This window comes from Rhincodon typus, chromosome 27, assembly GCF_021869965.1.
Source record: "Rhincodon typus isolate 14 chromosome 27, sRhiTyp1.1, whole genome shotgun sequence".
NCBI classification, from domain to species: Eukaryota; Metazoa; Chordata; class Chondrichthyes; order Orectolobiformes; family Rhincodontidae; genus Rhincodon; species Rhincodon typus.
In genome coordinates, this window is record NC_063358.1 from 15,238,315 (window position 1) to 15,250,400 (window position 12,086).

At 41.5% G+C, this 12,086-nt stretch overlaps 1 long non-coding RNA gene across 1 annotated transcript in view; it reads right to left on the reverse strand.

The window, feature by feature from the left end:
* Nucleotides 1–2,155: 2,155 nt before the first annotated feature.
* Nucleotides 2,156–12,086, reverse strand: part of LOC125486292 — a 44,381-nt gene continuing 34,450 nt past the window's right edge. The window contains exon 3 of the long non-coding RNA XR_007264977.1: nucleotides 2,156–2,747. This is a non-coding gene — a long non-coding RNA (uncharacterized LOC125486292). The remainder of the gene's footprint in view (nucleotides 2,748–12,086) is intronic.

Consider the following 12,086-nt stretch of genomic DNA (forward strand, 5'->3'; position numbering starts at 1 on the left):
TTAATTCATTTGTGGGATGTGGGCATCACCGAGTGGCCAACATTTATTGCCTGTCCCTGGGTGCCCTTGGGAAGGTGGTGATGAGTTGCCTTCTTGAACCACTGAAGTCCGTGTGCTGTGGGTTGACCCACAGTGCCATTAGGGCAGAAATTCCAGGATTTCGACTCAGTGACATTAACAAAATGGCAGTATATTTCCAAGTCAGGATGGTGAGTGGCTTGGAGGGGAACTTGCAGGTGATGGTGATCCCATGTACGTGCTGCTCTTGTCCTTCCAGGTGGACTTTGCATGTAATGGGTGTGTTGTGGATTGTTCTGTCACTGTCAAATGCTGAGAACGCTGCATAATTGCCCGATGTTAATTGGCTTCTTGCGCCATGGTACAGGCAGCTGATTCAATTCCCAATACGACTGGGGAATGTTTTCCAACAGAATGCATTGGGGAACCATGCTGCTCCCTCCTACTTTACCCACTGCCCCTCCAGGTGGGGAAAGTTCAGCTCATTGGTCTCACTCATTTTCTGTATTCTTCCAAAGTTTGTCTGCATTTAAATTACCCATCAAAAACATTTAGAGGATCATTTAAATTTCCGGATATATAATGGATATATGAGTGGATCACTCAATGTAGTGCTGCAAGTTAGTAAGGCCTTAAAAAAAACACAAAGGACAGTAATTCATTTCTGGAGGGGAGGAATTGAAAGTCACAGAAGTCATATAAAACTTAAGTAGACCCTTTGTCAAATTATGCTTGGAGTACTGTGCACAGTTCTGGTCTTATACGACAAGAAAGGATTCAGTGGCAGGGTTGAAAAGGATTCACAGGAAGGTTACTGGATCTGACAGAATATGCCTATCAGGAGACAATGAATAGATCAAGGGTCTTTAGAAGAGAGATGACTGAGAAGTGCCCTGACAGAGGTCATTAAAACTGTGACTATGTATCAAGAAAATTGTAGAGACGATGTTTTCATTTATGAGGGAGTCAAAAAGGAGGCGGTCGTAAATACAAAATTAATAACATCCACACAGAATAGAGGAGCAACTATTTTACCCAGAGGATGGTTATAATGTGCAACTTGTTGATTATATGGAACAGCTGAGGTGAATGTCATTAATGAATTTAAGGGAAAGCTAGATAGCCACATAAGAGAGAAATAAATTGAAACTCGGATTATTTTGCGCGTTAAACAAACATTGCTATTTGTAGATTCAGCTACCAGTCTGGAGTATCTCTGCACATTGTCTCTGTGACTGCTGGCTCCTTTCTCCAAGTAAGGGTCTTCAACACACATCCTCATTCTATTCTGGTGTCTTCTCTCTTACAGACGGCAGCGTCAGAACATCAGTTACATCTTCATGATTTAATTAATCTTCGTGCTAAACAGCGGAGGAGTCTTGAGGGGCTGAATTACCTACTCCAGCTCTTGTGTTCTTCTTAAATCATAATACTGATTCAACTAGCTGAAGGAATATGGGAGGAGGCTGATTTAGAGTCTAAACACTGACATTGACCAGAGGGGCTGAATGGCCTATTTCCATGATGAGTCTTTCTTCTGCTGGATTTGCATGTGAAAGAAGAATTACTGTCATTCAAAATAACTTAGTTTATTTGGAAACTTAAGGGCAGTTTCTGAAAAGAGGAGAACAGTGTTTTATAAATCAAACTTGTTCTCATTGATATTTCTTTCCATTCATCATTTTCTCTGTCCCTTTTATGAAGTAAATTGACTTTCAAGTGAACAGGTCACACGTCTGAACAAAGGCTTGTTCATTGTTTCACTTCCTCCATTGCAATAACAACATTTTTTTTATCAGGACTGTCAATTAATCACTTCTAACTTCTGCGGTTAATGTGCTCATTTTAAAGGGAATTTTTTTTAACATTAGTTAATCAGATGTTTCACAGAACGAGTACCTCGATAGCAATAATTTTCAGTCAATCAATAGCCTGGAAGAGAAGTTTGTTACAGCTCCCTCCATCTGATGACACATTGGATAAAATGAATTCTTTACACTGCTGCACAGTATCCTCACTTAAATTCAGAGCTGTAATTTAGATGTAATAGAATTAGTGACTCAATATGAACAAATGTGTTTGAACAATAATTTTAATAAACAATTGCTAAGCAATTATAAATGATTAAAAAGGGGAAGAAAGGCAAGGCGGCTCTATCTAAGCCAAAGAAAGGAAGATAAAAAATTCTATACATAGGAAGTAAGGAAAAAAAGACAACATTAAACCGCAAATGGTAATTCCAAATTAGTTTGTACATGAGAGCTCCGTAAAGTGGTGGATTTCCCCTTGGTACATACTTCACCAAGTCTCTGAATACTTTAACACGGGGATGGAATTTTTGGTCAGTCACTGTTGACATTCTTTCTTCTGTGGTCTTGAATGGTTGACACATCCACTTCAGCTGCAGCAGTGAATGCTGGGGGAATCCTCCCTTTCAGTCCTAATTCCTGGCTCCGTTCCAACCTTTCATGGCCCTCACCCAGACTTATTGAAACAACAGTCTGAAAACCATGAGTGTTTACCAAATTCTTCTCACAGGCACTGCTAGGCTTGCACCACAGAGCTCAGGCTGTTCATGCATCCTTTTGTTGGTGGTTCCCAGGTTAGAAAGTCTGCCTGTCAAGTTCCATCTCCTGACTCCACACCATAGTTAGCCAACATATCTGCAAGGTTATTCATTGTTCTGGCTGGTAGTTCAAGGGTTATTGAATACGGTAAGTACAGTTGCCCTTGGTTAAAAATGTCCACAGTTAATAATAAAACAAAGAACTGAGGATGCTGTAGATCCACAGTTAATAACATAAGAACATAAGAACTAGGAGCACGAGTAGGCCATCAGCCCCTCGAGCCTGCCCCGCCATTTAATAAGATCATGGCTGATCTTTTGGAGACTCAGCTCCACTTACCCGCCCACTCACCATAACCCTTAATTCCTTTACTGTTCAAAAATGTATCTAGCCTTGCCTTAAAAACATTCAGCGAGGTAGCTTCAACCGCTTCACTGGGCAGGGAATTCCACTGATTCACAACCCTTTGGGTGAAGAAGTTCCTCCTGAACTCAGTCCTACATCTGCTTCCCTTTATTTTGAGGTGATGCCCTCTAGTCCTAGTTTCACCTGCTAGCGGAAACAACCTCCCTGCCTCCACCTTATCTATTCGCTTCATAATCATATATGTTTCTGTAAGATCTCCCCTCATTCTTCTGAATTCCAATGAGTATAATCCCAGTCTACTCAGTCTCTCCTCATAATTCAACCCTCTCAACTCTGGAATCAGCCAAGTGAAGCTCCTCTGCACCCCCTCCAGTGCTAGTATATCTCTTCTCAAGTAAGGAGACCAAAACTGCACACAGTACTCCAGGTGTGGCCTCACCAGAACCCTATACAGCTGCAGCATAGCCTCCCTGTTTTTAAACTCCATCCCTCTAGCAATGGCAGACAAAATTCCATTTGCCTTTTTAATTACCTGCTGCACCTGCAATCCTACTTTTAGCGATTCATGCACAAGGACACCCAAGTCCCTCTGCACAGCAGCGTGCTGCAATTTTTAACCATTTAAAACATAGTCCATTTTGCTGTTATTCCTACCAAAATGGATGACCTCACACTTATCAACATTGTACTCCATCTGCCAGACCTTTGCCCACTCACTTAGACTATCTATATCCCTCTGCAGACTTTCAGTGTCTTTTGCACACTTTGCTCTACCACTCATCTTAGTGTCATCTGCAAATTTTGACACACCACGCTTAGTCTCCAACTCCAAATCATCTATGTAAATTGTAAACAATTGCAGTCCCAACACTGATCCCTGAGGCACACCACTAGCCACTGACCGCCAACCAGAAAAACACCCATTTACCCCTACTCTTTGCTTTCTACTGGTCAACCAATCCTCTATCCATGCCAATACATTACCTGTAATACCGTGCAACTTTATCTTATGTAGCAGCCTTTGGTGTGGCACCTTGTCAAATGCCTTCTGGAAATCCAGATACACCACATCCACAGGTTCCCATTATCCACCATGCAAGTAATGTCCTCAAAGAATTCCACCAAATTAGTTAAACATGACCTACCCTTCATGAACCCATGCTGGGTGATCCCAATGGGACAATTTATATCCAGATGTCTTGCCATTTCTTCCTTAATGATAGATTCAAGCATTTTTCCCACTACCAAAGTTAAGCTAACTGGCTTATAGTTACCTGTTTTTTGTCTACTTCCTTTTTTAAACAGTGGCATCACATTGGCTGTTTTCCAATCTGCGGGAACCACCCCAGAGTCCAGTGAATTTTGGTAAATAATTACTAGTGCATTTGCTATTTCCCCCATCACCTTTTTTAGTACCCTGGGATGCATTTCATCAGGGCCAGGAGACTTGTCTATCTTTAGCCCCATTAGCTTGCCCAGCACTGCCTCCTTAGTGATAATGATAATTTCTAGGACCTCATCTGCTATAACCTTCTTGCCATTAGTTTTCGGCATGTTATTTGTGTCTTCCACTGTGAAGACCGACACGAAATAACTGTTTAGTGTCTCGGCTATTTCCTCATTCCCAGTTATTAAATTGGCCTTCTCATCCTCTAAAGGACCAATGTTTACCTTCGCCACTCTTTTACGATTTACATATTTATGGAAACTTTTGCTGCCTGTTTTTATATTCTGAGCTAGTTTACTCTCATAATCTATCTTACTTTTCTTTATAACTTTTTTTGTGGCTTTCTGTTGGCCTTTAAAGATTTCCCAGTCTACTAGTTTCCCACAACTCTTTGCTTTTTTGTATGTGTTTTTTTTAGTCTGATACTTTCCTTTATTTCCTTAGACATCCATGGCAGGCTCTCTCTTTTCCTACAGTTCTTCCTTATCACTGGAATATACTTCTGCTGAGCACTGTGAAAAATCGTTTTGAAAGTCCTCCACTGTTCCTCAATTGACCCACCATAAAGTTTTTGCTCCCATTCTACCTTAGCTAGCTCCTCCCTCATTCCTTCATAGTCTCCTTTGTTTAAGCACAGGACATAGGTACTGGATTTAACCTTCTCACGCTCCATCTGTATTTTAAATTCGACCATACTGTGATCGGTCCTTCCGAGAGGATCCCTAACTGTGAGATCATTAATTATTCCTGTCTCATTACACAGGACTAGATCTAGGATAGCTTGCTCCCTCGTAGGTTCCATTACATATTGTTCATTAGTGATTATGTAATGGATTGATAGTTCCATGTCTACAAAGTCATACTCTAAGAAAATAATTCAATACCGTTTCTCCTAAAATCAAGAGCAAAACAGAAGTAAAATGCAAAAGAAATAAAATTGTAAAAATTAGTAATTGTGGGCTATAGGCCTATACGATACAAAGTGATCAATTGCCACATGATCAAATCTCCAGGAATGCATTAAACTAGAATTATGGCATAGTAATGAGTAAAAAGTCACTGCGGTACATCTTGATTGGTCCATCAACTAGCAAATTTATGAGTAAAGTCTAGGTGGGTCAGGGGCTGCTGCCATTTTGAAAAGGTCCAAATGGCATCCAGTGTCCTTACTTGATTTGAGCACTAGGCTGCTTGTAATGTGGAAATCAGGGTCTCAGGGTGAAAACATCATTGGCATTGTTGCTGGGCTCACATTCACCAGTCCCATGGGGTATTGACTGGAGGAAAGTGACCAATCATTTTTGGAGGCTTCAACAGCTGAAAGGTGAAACGACTTGCAATTCCTTTAATGATGTAAAATGCTTTAGACTGCTTTGCAAAAGTTATCAAGTATCAATTTGACCGCAAGTCACATAAAGAGATTAGGACACACAGCTAAACTCTTAGTCAAAGAGTTAGGTTCTAAGAAAGGTCTTGGAGGAGGAGAAATGCAAAGAGGTTTAGAATGGGAATTCTGGAGTCATGGGAATTGAAGGCATGGCCACCAATGTTATTAAAACTGGACATGTGCAAGAGGTCAGAATTGGAAGAATGCAGAGATTTCAAAGGATTGTAATGCTGAACGAGTTTGGAGAGATCATGAGGGACAAGGCCTGGGAGGAATTTCACAATGATAAAAATCTTAAGAAGTTTAAACTTGATGTCTTGCTGGGCAAGAAAGTGATATAGGCCAATAAGAACAGGGAATGGCGGTTAAACAGGATTGTGGAAATGGTACAAGACAATGGAGACATCAACAAATTTTTTCCCAGCTTACTTTCAATTGTAGTCATATTGTGAATTTAAAGAGTTTTGTTCCAACTCTCAATGAGTATAAAGCAACCTGAGATTAAAAAATGTTTTGGCTGAACAATTTCATAAATGGCTTGACAGTCCTGGTTTTTGAATATAAAAATAGACTTTTGAAATAAAAAGGCTTTTGAAACAAAAGACCTTTTCCACTTAACTGATCAACTACATGCTATGTATTTTGTTCCCCTAGACTGTGACTCAGTCCTATTAGCCTCAGGAGTTGTATCCAAAGAATAACATTCCTTTTGAATTCCGGGTCAAACATCCCACACACTGAGATAACAAGGTGCAGAGCTGGATGAACACAGCAGGCCAAGCAGCATCCGAGGAGCAGGAAGGCTGATGTTTCGGCCACACTCTGTTGCTTCTCCCCACACCCTTGCTCAGTATCAATTGTGTGGCTAGAGGGAGAGGCCATTAAGTAATTTTGGTGTTCCTGATAAGGGCTTCTTCTTCTCCTGGATGGGAAAAAGGCAGGATATTCAGCAAAGTATGTCACAGCACTCTTCCTGGCAGTGATGAAATATGCTTTGCTTGCTCATGAGATCAGCAGATTTTTCACAGAAATTTATTCTGTCAGGGCGTTGAGGGAATTTCATGCAGAAACCATCATTGCTCTATGTATCATAAATCCACCCACTCATGTCCTCTGTGGATCTCATTCTTTTTGCCGTGGTGTGCTGCTTGTGGCTTCATATCACTTCTCCCCAGATGTTTTTAGGGTTATACTGCTCTCACCAACTGTTTCTGAGATTACACACCTTCCTGTCCAGATATTGCAGAATCCTCCCCTAATCCCAACTATCTACCCTGCCGACGAGAAGCCTCACACCTGTCTGAGGTGCACAGACATAGTCCAAGGTCTTCAGGTAAAGGATACAGCTCACAAAATAGTTTCAGGTGAAAAAATGGTGCAACACAGAGCAAATTCTTCCCCTATAATTCAGCGTCGTACGAAAAAAAATGAATTGAACGTGGGTAAACTAGTTCTATACAATTGTCATAAGTCACATCACACCAGTTTATAGCCCAGCAAGTTTATTTAAAGTGGACTTCACCTGACGAAGGAGCAGCGCTCCAATAGCTTATGATTTTAAATAAACCTATTGGACTATAACCTGGTGTTGTGTGACTTCTGACTTTGTCCACCCCAGTCCAACACCGGCACCTCCACATCACTGGACATTTATGGACAGATTCCAGACACTTTAAGGCAATTCCTAAAATATAGAAACATTAAAGACACCCAATAGACAATTTCACAGGAATACTGCCCTTTATAATACACACAAACACAGATGCACACATACATTCACTCACATAGATGCTCACATTGTCACACTCACACTCACTTATGAGGAACAACAGGCCATCATTAATGTGGGCAGTACACAATCATTGGTTTGGCAGTAGAGAATCACAGTGTCCGGCAGTCATGATCATACAGGTGGGCAGTAACCATCACTGTCTGTGAATGACCGACACTGTGTTGGGCAGTGGCCATGACTAGAGTGAGCAGTGGCTGCCACTGTGCTGAGCAGTGGAGAATCACCAGGCTTAGCAATGGGCAACAACTATGGCACTTACACATGTTTGCATAAAATTCACCGCTGTGACTTTCATTTCCAGATTGTGGGGTTTCCCCGTGAACGGTGCAAAGCCTTGGTTGTGCTGCCATCAGGTTTATTAGAGGAACATTGCCCCTTTAAAATAGCGAAATCACCCCTTTACATGAAACTCTCAGTTTCAATCAAAGTATTTGTTTCTTTCTTTTCAAAGTGCAAATCTACCATTCGCAAACACAAACTGTGACTGAAGAGTATAACAATCCTGAAAAAGGACATCCATTTCTCTAGCAGCTCTCACAGCCTCAAGGCAACTCGTAGATTTCACAGCTAATGGAATGCTTTTGTCTAATAGCCCCCGTGACAGCTAAATTGCACAGCAAGATTCCACAAACAACTATGAGAATAACGACCAGACAATTTGTACTTGAGAAGTTGATTGAAGATCAAATATTGGTCAGGATACCTGAGAAATCCATTGCTTTTCTTTGAATGACACCAGAAATTTAATTTTGTATGTAAGTACTTTTTTAATTGCACTTGAACTGGCACCTTCTGAGTCAGTGGTTGTGATGCTAGCTAGTGAACCACGCCTGGGCTGTAGAGCCACTTGCATCAAGACATTAACTCCCCAGTGCTTGCCTTAGACTTTTGACTCGGCCATGCTGACAGTATTGCTCCAATGGTAATATAACTGGATATGCTGGATTCTCTTTGAACTGCCAAACTGTCAGGCTTTTGCCTTTCCTTATTAAACCATGACAAAATATTGCGATGGGTTCTATCCACATCTAGTTTTGGGACTGCAATCCCAGGTTGATAGACCTTGGAGCTGATTGGCTGCGGTTTTCATTGCAGACGTGTGTTATTTGTAACATGCTTAAGTTGAGCCCTGAAGGTGTCCTAAAGGTTCATCTGTGTCAACAACTTGGTGACGTGAGGCACCCAACCCAGCAAGGGAGTGAATTGGTGCTAGGAGAGATCTTGAAGGATACATTTTTAAATTGCTATTTTCCTTGTGAGATATGAAAGAAACTGAGGAGAGCTCCTCCATGCCCCACAATAGATGGTCTTTCCTGCTGTGAATCCACCTTCACACTCACCAGCTGATGATGGGAGCACTCCCCAATCTAACCCATTGTTCAACTGTAATCAGTAGGCGAGATTTCCCACCACTTTCCTTGGGTGGAAATATCAAGGAAAGGTTCTCGGAGCCTTGGACTGACAGACATGACACCATGCAAATAGATGAGCATTTATCCATTACTCAGAATGTACAGAGGAATTAGGCAGAGCTTAATGTTTTCTCTAAGCTGCGCAGCCCCTTGAAGGCTTTGGCCCTCACCGAGCAGCATGTGGACACATTTTGGAAGTTGCTACTGTGTATGGACCTCGGAGAAACCTGCAGCAGTGTGAGAAATGAGAGGGAATGGACATGGAGCCAGATTCAATCAAACATCCGTCCAGCAGCTCCCCTTCCCATGTGATCAGACATCACAGGTGAGAGAGTCTAGCTATTGGCATCTAGTTATTAATTCCAGCATATTACAGCAGTCAATGGGATTTAACAGACTCATCTCCAACTTGTTTTCCTCTCCACTCCCTTCACCACCCGACTCCCCACCCATCACCTTCAACTGCTCCATTACTGCTGGTCTCCAAACCCTCCAAAGTTTTTCCCTCTAATTCCTGGATAGTCAGCGAGTTTCTAAATCACATCTCTATCCTTCCACCCGAACACCACTCCTAGAATTAAAACAACGCCCTTTGTTTAATTTTCCCTCTTCATCTTTTCTCACCAAATGCACACATAAGTACAACAGCAACTAATTTATTTTATATAGCTCTGCTAATGTGATAAAGCATTCTGTGGCATTTCACAAGAAAATTATCTACTGAATCACACAGATTACTTGCCAGACAACGATCATAATAGGAAGCAGGATAAGTCTTGACACCATTCTAGAATTGGAGATACCCTGTCATACCCAGGGAATACTGAAAGTTATCCAGTTGCTACAGGAGTAGCTTTGTATTTACAAAAACAGAGCGCACTGATTCCTACCCAGTTACAGTAATTAGATCTGCAGATTTCTGACTGTAACACTTGAAAAACATTACATGGGGTAATTCCAGATGCATTGGGACGATTGTTAATCTTTGTCAATGCTTCAACTCTCCCTCCCACTTGCTGTTTCAGGTTTTAATTTTGAGGATTTGGGTCCCAATCAGGACTGTTGGCGAACTCCAAAGATTTAGGGCCCAGGTAGCTGAAAACATGAAGTGATTGTGGAGTGATTAAAATTGGGTTACATAGCAGGGCAAAACTGATGTACCACAGAAATCCCAGGGTCTGGTAGGACTGATGGAGGTACAGGGGTAAGGGTAAGGGTGAGGTTATGAAGAAATTTGAAAACAGGGTTAAAAATTTTAAAATTGAAACATCATGGATTAATTAGCACAGAGTGTGGGGCAGAATTATGCCAACAGCATGGGTTCAATCCATGAAATGCCTGTGGTGATTCATGGATACCTTCCCCATTGCCTTGTCTCATTTTGATAACCAAATTCCCCAATGGGGAGAGAGATGCCCATGGTTATTCATGGATTATTGTAAATGACCATGCTGGAAGCGAATATGATGTGGGCCAAGCTAATTTTCATTTTTTTAATCTAAGTCCTAGTACTGTTTTTTCTTCCAGCAGACCCATTCTTAGTTTGAAACCAGAGACGTGTGCGTTGAATTATGAGGACTGGATGCATAGGCTAGTTTCTTTTTCCCTTATATATAGAAGGTTAAAGTGTGTTCTCGATAAGGTGTTTAAAATAATTAGAGAAATTGGTAGGGTAGATTGACTGGATGATTGTCTCGTGTGGGATGTCAAGAACAAGATGGTAAAGCATCAATACACAAAACAGATATTACTGGAGAAACTCAGTAGGCCTGGCAACATCTGTGGAGAGAAAACAGAATTAATGTTTCAAGTTCAGTGATCCTTCTTCAGTTTTCAGAATGTTAATTCTTTTTTCTCTCCACAGATGCCGCCAGACCTGCTCAGTTTCTCCAGCATTTTTTTTTTGTTTTTGTATGTTTCAGACTTCCAGCATCCGCAGTTCTTTGTTTTAATTTAGTGGTAAAACTTTAAATTTAGATCTGGACTGGTTAGGCCTAATTGTCAGGAAGTATTTCTTTACACAAAAATAATCTGGAACTACCAAAGTAGCTGGGAGAGGCAGTTAGTGAAAATTTAAACACTGACATTTCCTTGTTACCCCTAGGGCCTCTCAGAGATGGCTAGGAGAAGATTATGTGCCTCATATGAAGACAGCAAAACACAAGCACAATAGGAAAGAAACAAAAATGGAAATTGCTGGAAAAGCTCAGCATCAATGGAGAGAAATCAGAGTTAACATTTCGAGATCCTTCCTCAGAACTGATTGTAGCTAGGAAAAAAATTGTTTGTACGCAGAAGATAGGGTGGGATGAGGAGGTAAAGAGTAAATGATAGGTGGAAATAGAACTGCAAGAGAGAGAAGACCTTTGGACAGTTAAAGGAGTGGATAACAGTCAGCCTGGGAGAATGAATAGCTACTAATTGGAACTATTAGTGGCTAATGATGGGTGGTTTGTACTAGCAGACCATATGATAACAAGGCCTGATGTGTGGGGGTCTGGGTAAGATCATGTGGGAAAGTGCCTCAAGCTCTAAAATTGTTGAATTCAATACTGAGTCCAGAAGGCTATAGAGTCCCCAAGTGGAAAATGAGGTGCTGTTCTTCTAGCTTGCACTGAGCTGCACAGGAGCACTGCAGCAAACCTGAGATAGGGATGTTGGCCAGGGAACACGGTGGTGTATTGAAGTGGCAGGCAACTGGAACCTCAGGAAAGTACAGTGATAAAATCCCTTGTCACAACTGAGCAATTCCAGAAAGGAAAAATAAAAAAACTGCAGATGCTAGAAATTAGAAACAAAACAGAAATGGCTAGAAAAGCTCAGTAGGTCTGGCAGTGTCAGTGGAGGGAAATCAGAGTTAATGTTTCGGTTCCAGTGACCCTTCTTCAGAACTGGACAGACCTGCTGAGTTTTTCCAGCAATTTCTGATTTTGTTGTCAATTCCAGAAAGGGTCTGGCAAAAATTATGAGACAACAAGGTGCAGGGCTGGATGAACACAGCAGGCCAAGCAGCATCATAGGAGCAGAAAGGCTGACATTTCGGGCCTAGACCCTTCATCAGAAAAGGGTCTGATGAAGGGTCTAGGCCCGAAACGTC